The sequence below is a fragment of the Mirounga angustirostris genome, unplaced genomic scaffold (genome assembly GCF_029215605.1).
Source record: "Mirounga angustirostris isolate CCGP_5_RB_7025 unplaced genomic scaffold, mMirAng1.0.hap1 SCAF_10, whole genome shotgun sequence".
Taxonomy (NCBI): Eukaryota; Metazoa; Chordata; class Mammalia; order Carnivora; family Phocidae; genus Mirounga; species Mirounga angustirostris.
In genome coordinates, this window is record NW_026991718.1 from 71,104,948 (window position 1) to 71,120,572 (window position 15,625).

The window sequence follows — 15,625 nt, forward strand, 5'->3', positions numbered from 1 at the left end:
ACCTTCCCTACGACCATTCAGCCAAAACCCTAATGACAACTCCTCCATGCAATTACCACCTGAACTTCTTTTAGAGATGTTTCTCTCTCCTACTATGTTCCCATTGCATTTATATGTCCTTTTTTTTTTTTTTTTTTTACTGTGGTTATTTGTGTCAATAGCTCAAAGCAAACAATAGAACTGAAGCCACTTTATAAACACTAAGTTTCTATACTTTAAAAAAAGACTTACTCCAGAATAAAAACAAAAACAAAAAAACCCTAGAAAACAATGGACACAACAACCCTAAGCAGAGTACTTAAGCAAGTAGTATTTGGAAAATAGTATCAGAAAACTTTTTAAGAATTATTTTAATTACATTTGAACAATATGCTATTTGGAAGTAGTAATTAAAGGAAGTCTACAGTAAAACCATTTGTATGAAGCACTACTAATGGAAAAGTTTACAGAAACAAAGAGAAAATGAAGTTATTAAAGGTAATGATACACCATTAGTAAACCTCTATTATAACTAAAAAATTCACCTTACCTAATCCCACTCCTTGGGGAAAGCTGGTTCCTACTTTCTGTGTTCCCACACTACTCTTGAATCTGTGTCTAGAAGGGTTATGTATCACACTGCAATTATTTACTTACATGCATCTATTTCCTAACATATAAGCATTTTCTATTTGTTATATAAGTATCTTTACATTGATCAAATTATTTAAATCTTTTTGTTTTTCTAAACAAGAGACTATCCCATTAAGTTTTCTGATGGTTTCATATTTTTAAATTACTATCTTATATAAAGGAAAATCAAGAAGTCCTCTAAACTAACCAATTATTTCTCCATAATTTAAGAATAGCCCTAGGTGTAAATAATGTAGGTTAGCTTTTAAATATTGGAAAGAGCTAAAGCATTAAATGTCAAAGTGCTAACACTTGCGTATTTGCAAATGAAAGATAATCCATGACCCCTCCAAAATTTCCCCAAGGATCTTTAATAGACTTTTAAATGCTCTCTCAACTAAGAAGAAATAATCAGGGCAGAACAACAGTTCAGATTGCTGTGACATATAAAATCAATGAATAGCATTAAGTGCCAATAATTTTAGAAGAAATAAGTTTTTTTGCCAACATTTGGGGCAGGGGGAGAGATATAATCACTCCCCAAATTAAAATTATCAGGAAGAGGATTATGGAAAACGGCAGCTGTGGTGGCAGCAAATTTTTGATTCCTTGTGAATCTTTACATAAAACAGAGCAATTAGAGAGCAAACCCAAAAACCCATGGGTAACTTTTACAACAAAACTATTTGACAGTCTCACCATATTTGACAGTGTCACCACAAACCCCATAATACAAAGGACTGAAACAAACCACCAACAGCCCCAACCTTTTTTCCCCCACTTCTCCCCCAACCTGTTTTCTATTAGTGTCTAAGTGAGAGAAAGCAGGGGGGAAGCAATGAGGTGTATGAAGAATTTGAGAACAGAAGTACAAAATAGCCAAAAGGTATTCAGTGGAAAGCAGTGAGAGACAATTTGTGAGAAGCTAAGATTACTCCTGTAGTAAGTGCAAGCAGTTCACAATAAGGCATATAGGCCTGGAGCAGTCTGGTCCCCTTAGGTCGCTTGAAACTGGCACTTGGGGCTGTCTTCCAAGACGGAGGCTACACTTAAGAGAAAGTGCTGGGAATGAAAATAAAATTGAGCAGGTTACAGACAAACAAGATACAGGAAAGAGAAGGTCCAAATAGAAGTGTCAGAGTAGAACAGAGCCAGGAAATCTCAGAAAGCCATCTACCATTTTTTTAATGATGCACAAAAACAACAAAAGAGAAATCTGTGAAGTTAGAAGAGCTATCTGAACTAAGCCTCCTCCTAGAAGTTCAAGAAAACTATTTTCATATAAAAAAACAAGTCAAAGTATTGAGGTTGAATATCATACAGAGTTACAATAAGAAAAAAGAAACAGGAAGATAGTCAAACTCATAGAAGCAAGGGAGAGGGGGAAATAGAAGTTGTTCAATGGGTATAAAGTTTCCATTATGCAAAATGAGTAAGTTCTAGAGATCTGCTGTACAACACAGTGCCTACAGTTAACAATATTGTACACTTAAAACAGTTTTTAACAGGTCTCACGTTAAGTGTACTTATCCCCCCCCACTAATAAATTTAAAAAAAGTGGGGGTGGGATACAATAACATCCTATAGACAATTAAAGCATGCCAGAAAGGGATGCTCACAGAAGAGATAAAAATGAGCTTCTATTTCAAAATGAACTTAAAAAAATTACACAAGACATGAAAGAAAAACATATATCAAAATAAAAACTCAGAAATAAAGTGACAGAGTTCAGGAAAGAATCTGAAATAAAAGGGAAAATTATTTCAGAAATGAAGACTTAAAAAATAGAAGAAAAAATAAACATATAAGATAAAGCTTTAAGAAAAACAGAAGGTGAAAAGAAAACAATCAAAAAGAAATGAAGAGGAAAGAAGGGTGCAAGCTTAATTCTAGTGTCTAGGGATATATACTTGGTAATAAAACAAAAAAGAAAATTAAGTTCTGTTTCTCACATGTAACACATACTTTAAAAAAAGTATCTGACATTGACTGATTCTTAGAATAAACTGCAACTACTTAAAATGCATAAAAGATTTTTTAAGATACTCTAAAACTGCCAAGAAAACTCACCTTTGTGACAAATATGGTGGTCTTCAAAATAAATATAATTAAATTCAACAAACATTTATCCAGGATATATTATGTATGAGGTATTTACACTTCCGTTGAAGAAATAATACCTATAATAGAAAGCTATATATAGTGCATGCTTTGAGAAAGGTACAAGGTACTGCAGGTTCCAAAGAAAAAAAAGGGCATTTCACCTGCCCTATTGCATTAAAATTCTAACCAGACCCTTCTCATATTCCTCCAATCTATCCTCCCCAGTAACGGCAGAATGATCTTTCAAACACCAAAATCCCCTTTTAAAAACTCTTCACAAAGTACAGTACACAGGCAATTCAAATGCCTTACAAAGGACAAGGTAGGCCACAAATGAGTGAAGCTGGTCTGGTGTAAGAAATAGAGAATGATGGGGCGCCTGGGTGGCTCAGTTGTTAGGCATCTGCCTTTGGCTCAGGTCATGATCCCAGGGTCCTGGGATCGAGTCCCACATTGGGCTCCCTGCTCGGCGGGAAGCCTGCTTCTCCCTCTCCCACTCCCGCTGCTTGTGTTCCTGCTCGCTGCTTGTGTTCCTGCTCTCGCTATCTCTCTCTCTGTCAAATAAATAAATAAAATCTTTAAAAAAAAAAAATAAAAGAAATAGAGAATGATGGAAACTGTCAAAGAGAAGGCAGCTCCTTATTATTAAGCTTTAGCCAATTACCGCCATGTAGGAACATGAAACCAATGTTGCTACAATGTTCAATTTTTCCAGAGATGACAGAACTCTAGTCATTTCATGTGAAATGTACCCATATTTACATGCTGGCAAATAACGCAAAATTTGGGGGGGGAAAAAAAAACCCAAACAAAAAACAGCTGTAGGCAAAATTTGTGAACTCTGCCTTCAAAAATGGGTCTGACATTAATATTCCTATAGATGGCCCCTGAGTGTCCTCAAAACTGCAAAAACGACTGTCTTCCTAATTCAAAGGAAAAGTGAACTTTCTCTCTTAAAATGTTAGCACCTGCTACCATTAGCCTGCTAGCAATGGCTAACAGATGCCAAAACACAAGAAAAAGTAAAAGAGGAACATTTATTTGAAAGTCATCTCAAAATTGCTTAACCAATTTTTGGTTGTGATTGTTTTTATCAACAGTTATATTCATGGGTACCATTTTACACTATATACGTGTTATATGGTCAAAATTTCTATTGCTATAACTGTTTCTAGATTATATGATACAATCAAATATATACCGGTATTTGTTCTTTAACAAAAGAACACCATGAAACTCCAGAAAACCATGGGCCTAATAAAATCTAAAATCTCTGGTACGGTAGCCTATAAACTCCTGGAAAAATCTGGCTCCTGTTTGCCACTATTTCACACCACTTCAGGTTTCCTGAATATACTGTGCTCTTTACTCCTTCGGGCTTTTAGATGTATTTAAGGCTCTCTACCCTATTTGTTAGAACTACTTAAAGTCATCTTCCAGTCCTCCTTGAATTATTTGCTTTTTCCATCATGCTTCCTTAGCATTCTATACAGAATCCTATTATGGAACTTACTTGCTATTTATGACATTCTTATAGCGATCCAAGATACACATTTGTAACTGAAACAAAATGAAACTACACTTTTACACTTAACACATATAATACACTGAAATTTTCTATTCGATTTTTTTTAAAATGCTGATGACAGTTTACTACATTGGTTCTATCATCCACTTAAGAAATACTGCACTAGGGCGCCTGGGTGGCTCGGTTGGTTGGGCGACTGCCTTCGGCTCAGGTCATGATCCTGGAGTCCCGGGATCGAGTCCCGCATCGGGCTCTCTGCTCGGCAGGGAGTCTGCTTCTCCCTCTGACCCTCCTCCCGCTCATGCTCTCTGTCTCTCATTCTCTCTCTCTCAAATAAATAAATAAAAAAAAATAAGAAAAAAAAAATACTGCACTAGACTATAAATCCTTGCAGGCAGAACTCCATATATTTTTTATGCTCTAGTACAGACCATTTAGTTAAGCAAATGTTTAAATAAATGAATAAATATAGCAGCATCCTGTACTAGAAAAGTCAAAGAGCAAGGCTTTGAGATCAAGCAGACCAATCAGCCAACAAGCTTATACAATCTGAGAAATGACTCAACCTCCTTGAGTCCCAAAGAGTTAACACCACTTAAGTCATTATAACAATAAAGTAGTAGCACTGCTAGACGAGGCATTCTATAAATTAGGCATCAAATGAGTTAAAATGGCCTGGAAATACTAGTTTCTTCTCTCTACCCTGTATTTTTCCCTACTTCTTCCTGGAGACAGATCAAGATGTGTCTCATCCTGGCAAATACCCCTTTTATAAAGGCTTCAGGTCACAGTACATAGATTACGCATTTTTTCAAAGATTTATTTATCTTAGAGAGAGAGAGAAAGAAGGGGGAGGGAGGCAGAGGGAGAGAATCTTCAAGTAGACACCCCATGGAGCATGGAGTCCATATGGCTAGATCTCAGGAGGCATGAGATCATGACCTAAGCCAAAATCATGAGCCTGAAGCTCAACCAACTGAGCCACCCAGGCACCCCAGAATATGCATTTTTAAAGTCTGACAGACTTGGGGCGCCTGAGTGGCTCAGTCGTTAAGCATCTGCCTTTGGCTCAGGTCATGATCCCAGGGTCCTGGGATCGAGCCCCGCATCGGGTTCCCTGCTCTGCGGGAAGCCTGCTTCTCCCTCTCCCACTCCCCCTGCTTGTGTTCCCTCTCCTGCTGTGTGTCTCTGTCAAATAAATAAATAAAATCTTAAAAAAAAAAAAAAAAAAGTCTGACAGACTTGAATTCAAATACCCAGCACTGCATTTACATAACTTCTCATTATCTTTTTCTTTATCCGTAAGAAAAATATACTTCCTGTAGGGTTGTTACGAGGAATTAATATATACTCTCTATACTACGTGTCTAGTATAATTCCATGTCAGACTACAGCAGGTGCTCAATAAAAGCTACTGATTGCTGCTATGATTATTAATAAATGTTGTTTAATAACTATTTAAGAGGTAGCATTCAAACTGAACTTTTAAGGATGGAGGAGCTGGACAAAGGCAAGGGGCGAACAGAAGGAACAGGAAAATCCTAATTTACAAGAAATCACTTCTTTTCCTGTATTTCCTCTTTTAAGATAAACAAACCACAAGGATATATAAGTTTATCAATTTTCTCAATTCTCTACCTCCAAGGTTATGAATAAAACTCAAAGTACTATATTAGCTCTGTGTCAAAAGTCTAAGTTAAATATTAAATTATGCTCAGTGGGCTGTACAATATAGTGTGAAAGGTATAATGTATTAAAAACATTTTAGAAAGAACTTCAGTAAGAGTTCAAAGTAAGAGCACTTTGTAGTCAACCCAGTTAACTAGGAAAAAATTAACTTAAATCCTCATTCAATAGGCCTTTTATCAAATTTTATTGTCCAATAAAACCAACAGTTTTACTGATAATATTCTCAATAACATTCCCAATATTAGAATGGCATTTCTCTTCTATTAAGTATACAGTGACTTCCCTCCAAAAGTTTATCACTTTCAAAACTTTAACTGTCATTTTCTTCAACTTCATTTTCTTTTCAATAAATAAATAATTACAGTCTCTCATAAGAAGAGTGCAGGGTCTATTCTTTTCCCAGTGTATTTTCCCCCCAACACACCTTTCAAACCACTTCTAATTGGCAAAACACCAAATACCTATGAAAATATAATCAAGAAGCCAAGAATTTTCTTACATAACCTGCAAACTTTATAAGTTATGAGAATAATTAATGGTAATTAAACTATCCAATTCCTGTGTTTAACAGGAATATATCTATTTGGGGAGAATCAAAGTAATTTTCCATTATCTGTGTTGGTACAAAAAGGCAGTTATTTTTATGGCACATATATTTAACCTTTATGATAATAAGCATATCTTCTAAGTGACTACCTAAGTAAAGAGATTTATTTAGCCTTTTAGGCCTTATAGTAATACCATGTTTATAAATGACAGTGGGGGCACCTGGGTGGCTCAGATGGTTAAGCGTCTGCCGTCGGCTCAGGTCATGATCCCAGGGTCCTGGGATCGAGTCCCGCATCGGGCTCCCGGCTCAGCGGGGAGCCTGCTTCTCCCTCTGACCCTCTCCCCTCTCATGCTGTTTCTCTCTCGCTCGCTCTCTAAAAAATAAATAAAATCTTAAAAATAAATAAATAAATAAATAAATAAATAAATAAATAAATAAATAAATAAATAAATGACAGTGAAATCAACACCTATGTAAGTGAGGGGATAAATTCTATTTTATGTTTTATATCAGGCAGACTCCAGAAAAGTAGAAATGACATCTCTTACTCATCACTATATTCTTAGCACTGGAATACAGTAGATGCTCAAAAAATATCTATCCAAGTTTAAATGTTTATTTATGGAAAAGAAAATTAGGTTGAGGGAAAAAAAATATGAATCAAAATTAGGTTAAGACCTTAAGCATGGGATATGCTTAACAACTTGCTTCTAAAAGAGTAAAACATGGAAGGGTGGGGTGTGAAACATGGCAAACAAAGACCTCGAAGAGTGATCAAGATTATCATCAATTTTATCATATTGTTAGGATGTACCCTTGGAGTAATGTGATGAGAATGGCACTTTATGTCTGTTGCCTTCCTCCCTAAAACCCATGACCCCAGTCTAATCATGAGGAAAACATTAGATAAATCGCAACTGAGGGACATTCTCTAAAATTTCTGACTAGTACTCTCCAAAACTGTCACAGTCATAAAAACAAGAAAAGTCTCAGAATTTGGAATTCTGGAACAGAAAAAGGACACTAGGGAAAAACTAGTGAAATCTAAATAAAGCGTGTAGTTTAGTTATTAGAAATGTGGCAATTCTGTTTCCTTAGTTATGACAAATGTACCATAGTAATATAAGAAGTTAACCATGAAAATGAAATGTCTCTGAGTAAGGTATACTCATGTGTACTATCTTGCAACTTTTCTGTAAATGTAAAACTAATCTAAAGAAATTTATTTAAAGAAAAACAGTCAGAGTAAGGGAAATAAGGAATGAATCAAAGTCCCTTGGAAGCAAATGATGATAAACATTCTTTTGGTCCCTTTATGTTTGGGGATAAGACAAAGATAGCATTCTACTATAGTGGAAATAAAGTTATTAATAAAACACTACTGTAGGCATTGTGTAAGTCTATAGTATTAGTTATAAAGTTACATATGACCAAAGTAAATGCCCTCTGAATTTTAGTTTCCCAAAGTATCATTCTTAGTCCTCAACATTTCATAACAATTCATAACAGTAGCTGTCAGTTCTGTATTGAATGGACTATCCCACATCCCTAATCTTTAGTCACTTAAACGTCATATTCCCCTTGCTATCTCCCAGTCACCTTACACTTAACTAACTAAACTCACCATCTTCTTGATAATGCTCTTCTTCCAAACCTCCCTCTCAAAGTTATTTTTTCTTCAATAAATCTTCTTCCTATGCCTCTCCATCCCCAGTTAATAATTAGTAGTACACACTGCTATCAAATGAACCTTCCTCAAATAAGGATTTTATCATATTCCCAGGCTCAAATGCCATTTTTTTTTTACTAAACCATATTTACATTCAGAAATGATACTTTCAAGGCCATCCATAATTGCTTATGCTTTTGTACCCTTCACTTGTAAAGATCCTTTCATCCATCTCTCTACCTCATACCATGTCCTGCCCTTCCTTTATTCAGTATCACATATACACAAGAAAGTAAGATTCTTCTGGGTGGTCAAAGACTTTATAATCTCCTTGGAGTGATAAAACCTAAAAAGATGACTAACAAAGAACATAGGAATTTGTCTCATTCAAAGCTGTATCCTCAGCACCAATACCAGTGCCTGCCACATGGGAAGTGCTCAAAAAGTATTTATTAAGTGAAAACAGGCAGTACATAAAGCACAGCCAAAAGAATTATATGCTATTTGAGAAGGTAAAGAATTTTCAGTTGGAGAGGTGAAGGCAGGTCTGTTTTTCTGTGATTCTAAGGCTCTCGGGGCAGCCAAGACTCAAGCTTGAGTATTTCTTCAGTTGTTAAGAGGATGTGTGCAGGTGCATTTCCAACAGAAAAATGTTACACCAGCAAAGGTAAGAAGAAGTAAAATTGTTATACAACACTGAAGTAGTCAATAAAGAACAGTTCCTGAAGGTTAGTGGAAGATTAAGATGGGAGAAGACTGGGACCAAAGTTTGCAAAGTCCTGAGAAGAAATTTGGTATTCATGCTTGACATAAAAGTGATACAATTTTCAGGAAGATTAATCTAAGGGGAGTAACATGGTTAGACTTTAGAAAGCAAGAGCCTTATTTCTTGAAGAAGCCTCCCTACTTAATCAAAACCCTTTAGGTTCCTTCTCCTTTTAAGCCTTACAGTACTTGCCTGCATTATACAATTTAACTCCTAACTACATCCTCTCACAATATAAATTCTTATTTTCATGGGTGTTAATTTAGTCTCTTCAACCAAAGAATAGGGATCACATCATAGACCTCTGTTTCTTATCTAAGAAATCAGCAAAGCATTGGGCCCTTGAAACTTTATTTCTGGAGGACTTTTTGCATTTGTGCAAAACCCAGTTACCAAAATGACAACAATCTAAAAGCAACACACAACACATACTGTGAGTAGCTAAGCTACCATAAGAACAAGAGTAAGTCCTGTTTGGATGGCACTTTTTAAAGTTTCATTCGATAGTCGGATCCCATAACTAATAATGTTGTTATCAGACAGCATATGTTTTCAGTGCTTTCTGCTTTATATAAGTATTTCATCACCTCATTTACTTTCTTTCTCAACCAAGCACTGCTTTCAGTGGCCAGCACATATACCAATTTCTCAATCACGTTATCTTTTCTGCACTGAAGCCTCTCCAATCTTTTTATCTATTAACTTCATTGATTGAGAACCACTGTTATGGCATAATTAAATTCTAACAAATGGTGCTGCTGTAACTTCTCTACATAATTCTTTTACACATTCTAAATGTTTCCTGTGGTTTAGCACCCTCCAAGTAAAACTGATGCAAATAAAAACATATGTTACAGGAATAATTCAAATCCACCAAAGCATTTACAAAATGAAACATCATGCATTAGTATCCAGGGATTACACCTAAATTCTAAAATTTGCCAAACTCTCCAAAAGTTTGGATTTTTTTTATCTTCAACCCTTTGACCCTTTACTTCATATATTCTCAAAATTAAATTTCATTCCTTAAAATAAAATCTGTTCATGTTAACATTCATATTAACCATTAAAACTTTCCCAAAAAGAGCTTAAGAAAGTGCACACACACAAATCAAACGGGTGTTTATTTCATCCCTAAACAAGTATTTTCATCCGTAATATATTTTTTCAGGTCAGGATTTTTATGTAAGAAGAAAACACTAAGACTTCTATAAAAGTAAAAAAAAAAAAAAAACAAAAACCCTCCAGAACATGATTGTTTCTTATCGCACTAGAACCTCTCACTAATGCTTTTGAAATACAAACGACTTTTTTCCAGAGTTGGGGAACTCCATAATGTACTACTCTATTCCCCCACCACTCCTTAATGGTACCTAACACTGCTGAGATTTTAGAGATGAATCATCAAAACAGCAGAGGAAGGCAAAAACGTCAATATAAACCTGACAAGGACTGCAAGGTAACAGAGATAAATCTTACAATTCGGATGGAACAGAGATAGACATGAACTGTTGAGCATTTTCCACTTCCTCATCTTTGAAAACACCAAAATAAATGTGGATGCGAGGCTACAGCACGATTACAAAGCCCCTGGTACCAGTGAAGCCTCAGACCTAGTGGCGCTAGGGCACTCTATTACACTCAGCCGGCCACGTGGCTGTCACAATCAGAAGGAAGACAGGAGACACAGCACAAACTAACCTGGAAACAAATAACCTCCCACTTCCCTCCACCTCGGAGTTGGGGTGAAAGAAAGACTGTGCTGTTTCTTTGCACGCTAAGACTTTTTTTCTCTAAGGTGAAAAGGAAGTACAAGGGCTGCTTTAAATTAAAGAGACAGAAATCAGGTCCAAGAAGATCCCGGGAGTGCACCCCACTGAATTCGCTACGCTCACTCCCGCGAGCAGAGGTGGGAACAGAGGCACTTTGCAAAGGGGTAAAAGAAGTGGAGTTGAGTAAGAGTGGAGGGTGGAGGGTGGAGGGTGGAGGGCTACGCACAGGGGCCAGCTTTCCCCTGACTCCCACCGTCCTCCCGGGTTTCAGACTCGCTGCTGCTGCTGCGGTGGGGCGAACCCAGCAGGCGGAGGGCCTCGCATGCGCCCTCACGACCTCTCACCCTCCCAGACACAAGACAGAAGGGCAGAAGTAACCACGGGCCCAACAGAGGCGACGAACAGGAAGTGTCCATACTGCAGCGCAGAAAAACCCTAACTCGCACCCCACCAAGACAGCCACCCGGCGAGGCCCCCAGGGCGCCCGCTGGAGGAGGGGCCAGAGGGTGCCGGGGTCTGCCACCCCCACATCCGGACCCGCCCCTGTCCCCCCGCATCGCCCAGCAGTCCCGCGGCTTGAAGTTCACTCCAGGCAGCGCTCGGCGCCTCCCCGGGCACTACTTGGCGGGGCCCAGCCAGGCCGCCTGGGGCCGGACCAGGACTCCACGCCCGGCACGTCTCGCTCCACTTCGAGGCGGGGGAGGAGCGCTGCACACACACCCGAGGGGCTTGGGGCACTTCCTCTAACAGCAGATTCGCCCCGAGTCGAGCCCTAAGCGTCCTCGGGGCCACCTCCGAGCCTTGCCGGAGAGCCGGCACCCGCTCCGGGGCAGTCATTACCTCTCACGAAAAACTCCTAACTCCGCACGGGGCCACGCTCCCCTTAGTTCGACACCCCCCGGGAGCCCACACAGTACCCAAGCCGCGCGCAGGGGAGACCCCCGTGCCGGCACCAATTCCTGACAGGACAAAAATGTCCGTGCGCGTCACGGGACAGCCGCCTCCGCGCCCCACGCCGGCCGCACGCGCTGCCTCCGCGCCCGGGCGCTGCGCCGCGGGCTAGGGCGGAGAGCGCGGCCGTCCGGCGGCGCCGGCCCAGGAGAGCGCCACTCCGCACGGGACTCACCGTCTGCTCGGCCGCCTCAGCGGGGAGGAGAGGGACGGGCAGGGGAAGACACAATATGGCAGAGCACCACAGCTGCTCCCGGCGGCTTCCAGCAGCCGCCTCCGGGAAGACGCGGCAAAGAGCAGGCAGCGGCAGCTGCGGTGGCGGCCGCGGCAGCACCACATCCCCCTCCCGCTCGCTTCCTCCCCCTCCCTGCACCCTCCCTCGCTGCCATGGCAACGCGGCGCCAAGGCTATTAGCCCCGCCCCTCCCTCTGGTCCCCGCCTCTCGCGACCCCTTCGGAGGGGGCTCGGTCCGCCCCTCGTGTCCCCTCCCACCTCCTACCTAAGGGCCGGCCAGGGACCGCGCAGGCTGCTCTGAACTGCTGGTGGGAAGGAAGGGAGATGCAGTGTCCGGAAGGGCGGGGTTCGCACGGAAGGCAGGGCGGAGACGTTGTGAGCCAGTGCGGGTTTCGGACTGAGGAGGGGCTGGGAAGGCGGGAAAAATGGAAAGGCCTCGCCTGTCCGGGAAGGACCTATAGGAGTGCAGCGGGGCGCGGCGCGGCCCCTGAGTGGCCGAGATGGCGGGGGGCGGGGCTAGGGCGACCTCCCCTGCCGGTCGGCCCGCGGAGCCTGGTGCTGCGAGTGCAGCGAAGACCCCCAACAGCCCGAGCTTCTGTGGGTTTCCTCAAGAGCTTTCCGCCATTGGCCAGTCTTTGAAAGCACTGTAGGAACGGTAAAACATTAATATGAACTAAAAGTAGTATTACACTCACTTGACTGAAATTTTAAGTGAAAACTGAGCTCAGCGTGGTTGTGGTGAAAAAAAAAGGACTTTCGAAATCAGATACAAAATTTAATAAGCATCGCATTTATTGAGCCCTCACTAAGTGCTAGGGGCAGAGCTAAATTTTTGACATGCATTGTAATAACCATAATGCTAAGATAGCATTGCCAGATAAAATAGGAGTGTCCCATTAAATCAGAATTTCAGATAAATGCAGAATAATTTTTTTAATAAGAATGTTTCATTTGGGGATACACTTCCTGGTTTGTTTTGGTTTTTGGTAAATCTGCAAACCCTATCCTAACTCTTACAAATTCCCACTTTACAGATAAGGAACCCGAGGCTTAGAAAAATAACCTGACAAATACAAGGTAAGTGGCAGAACTAAGGCTCCATTTTACTAAAATTATGATCCTGAACACTAAATTTCTGAATATATCCACATCTTCAAAAACTAGAGTAGTGATACCTATCTCACAAGTGTGCTGAATGGGTTGAAAGAAGAGGTAAAGAGACCTGCATAGTGACTGATGCATAGGAGATTCACATTCTTCCCGAACAATGAATGTTAACTGAATATTCACTATGTGCCAGGCCGTGAGTATAAAGTGAGCTGATTATGAAACAGGCTGCTTACTGACAATAAAACAAGTCAAGCTGTGGGGATGACAAAGACACAGAATTATAGGCATCAGAATGTATAAAAACAAAAATGGAAGTGTTCAGCCCTCATTCCACAGAGGAGAATGCTGTGTCTATATGATTTGTCCAAAATCACCTGCCAGTTCCATTTGTTGCTCATTACACTGTCCTGAAAGGCCTCATAACTGCATTTAGAGTAAGAGGCCACAAGGCAAATATACAATAAGCTTCAATTAAAGCAAGAGTTGTTTCATTTTCTCCCTTAAGAGCAACCACTGTTGCCCCCTCATGTGGACAAATTGAAAGAAGTTCCTGGAGGAAGAATGTAGTAGAAAGGGAGCAGAAGAAAAAAGGGAAGATTGAAAGGAGGTGGCTTCTGGAGAGCCACAGCCTTCTCATACCTTAGTTTTGTTTTATCTCTGCTAGCCATGGTGATCACTAATATAATACAGGTCTTCATCTCCTTACAGATTACTGTAATAGTATCTTATTTGATATATTGAACTTCAGTTCCTATTTTTCCTTCTAATCAATTTTAAACTCAGGTGACCAAACAGTCCTTCTCAACTCTAGAAGAATCACAGAATTTGAGATCTGGAATTAATATATACTTTAAAGATATGGCATCAGGAGCCCAGTTTATCATGGATGCAAAAACAAATCCAGAACAGTTATGTAACTTGTTCAAGGTCAAATAATGAATGTACTGCATTGGCATCCACTAAGATCTTTCTGCTGGTCCTCTCTACTGATTGATTCAGTAGAGAGGCTGGGAACATTTAAATAATCTCTGTGTATAAGGCTCAGGTCCCTTAGGAAATCTGTCACACTTAGTTTAGAGTCCAGGGACACTTGTATACTTAAAGGCTATTTTAGAGGACTTTGAACACCTATCAAGGAAAAGCTCTGATTAAAACTAACGATGATTCGGAGTGAGTAGCTTTTCCTAGGAGTTTACAAGAGTAAAAAGGCTATGAAAGCACAGTTTAACTCTTTAGGAAAAAGAGGATCCTGGCATTTAAGATCTCTTGTGAAGTTTGTATTCTTTGTTCTCCAAAATACTTTAAAGGAACATATTCAATAATAAACTTCCCTGGAAGACAAATGCATTAGAAAATATATTGTTTGAAATGCCCTCATATTTAGGCTGAAAAGTGATAGGAGCTCAAATATACATGTTTACATTTTAAATGTATTTATCATTGTATTACATATATTTAACAAAGCCTCTCTGATCATGACTTGGTGATTCTAAAAATAACCAGTTTACCAATAAGGAATGTAGGCTTCAAGCCCCTTGAGGTCAATGGCCATATCTTTTTCATTCTTATAGTCTAATTTCTTGGAACAGTTTTTGGGACAGAGGTGATAGTCAATAATATTTGTTGATAAAAGAAGTAACTTTTCTCAAATTACAAGATACCAGGAATAGGATACAATAGTCCTAAGTACTTGTCTGCCACTTGGGCTAAAAAGATGGAATTGTGAATGAAAGTCTATTTTTTTTTCCTTTGAGGATCATTTTCAATGTACTTCCTAAGTGCAACTACCTGTATTTGATAGTACCTACATTTCTTTTTTTTTTTAATTTTATTTATTTATTTATTTATTTTTAAAAATTTAATTTATTTATTTGGGTGAGAGAGTGAGTGAGAGAGAGCACAAGCCAGGGGGAGAGACAGAGGGAGAGGGAGGAAAAGACTCCCTGCTGAGCAGGGAGCCTGACTCGGGGCTTGATCCCAGGACCCTGGGATTATGACCTGAGCTGAAGGCAGACGCTTAACTGACTGAACCACCCAGGTGCCCCCGTACCTACATTTCTATAGGCCCTATTATTGGCAGTAATTTGGACCAATTCTCTTACTAAGGACACTAGAAAAAGTTAGCAAAATATAAAAAATATCAGCTTGAAGGTGGTAGAGAGCTAACAAGATAGAAATTATAGTCTATGACCTGAGGGTTGATGGAGGCCCAGTGAATCACTTACCCATTCCATAGAAGGTTGCTGAGAGTATGGACAGGAATGGGGGATAGTGATTAGAGTTCAAGATGTGCAAAGGGGGAAGGAGGATGACTCGGTTGAAGTCCCCTTGCTTTGGACAAGGAATCCAAATGGTTATATCCTAGAAGTAAAGGGGAGACATCTCCATTTCAGATCATCTCAACCCTGAGACTGGATTAGGGTAATTTCTTTAAGCTAATGCCCCCAAGCCCTTGGCAGAAGCAAACTGAAATTTTCTCTGGAGTAAAGTAATATCATTCTAGGCCTCAGATCATTTGTACCATTTTACAAAAACTATGTTTAGTACACAATGAAAAATAATCAGTCACACAAAGAAACAAACAAACAAAAAAACCCAACAGAAACAACAAAGAACAAAAACCGAGCAAAAGGGATTCAGA

At 39.8% G+C, this 15,625-nt stretch overlaps 1 protein-coding gene and 1 long non-coding RNA gene across 3 annotated transcripts in view; one reads left to right on the plus strand and one right to left on the minus strand.

The window, feature by feature from the left end:
* The window catches only part of FOXN2 (forkhead box N2), a 66,753-nt gene extending 54,485 nt beyond the window's left edge, over positions 1-12,268 (minus strand). The window contains exon 1 of one of the 2 annotated variants that reach the window (XM_045885041.3): positions 12,140-12,268. The gene's annotated coding sequence lies outside the window, so the exon portion shown is untranslated. Of the gene's footprint in view, positions 1-11,815; positions 12,001-12,139 lie in introns of those variants that run through there. The other variant, XM_045885040.3, reaches the window with a different exon arrangement.
* Positions 12,269-12,408: 140 nt separating this feature from the next.
* The window catches only part of LOC123851330 (uncharacterized), a 184,329-nt gene continuing 181,112 nt past the window's right edge, over positions 12,409-15,625 (plus strand). Inside the window, exons 1-2 of the long non-coding RNA XR_006792543.2 lie at positions 12,409-12,529; positions 12,909-12,951. This is a non-coding gene — a long non-coding RNA (uncharacterized LOC123851330). The remainder of the gene's footprint in view (positions 12,530-12,908; positions 12,952-15,625) is intronic.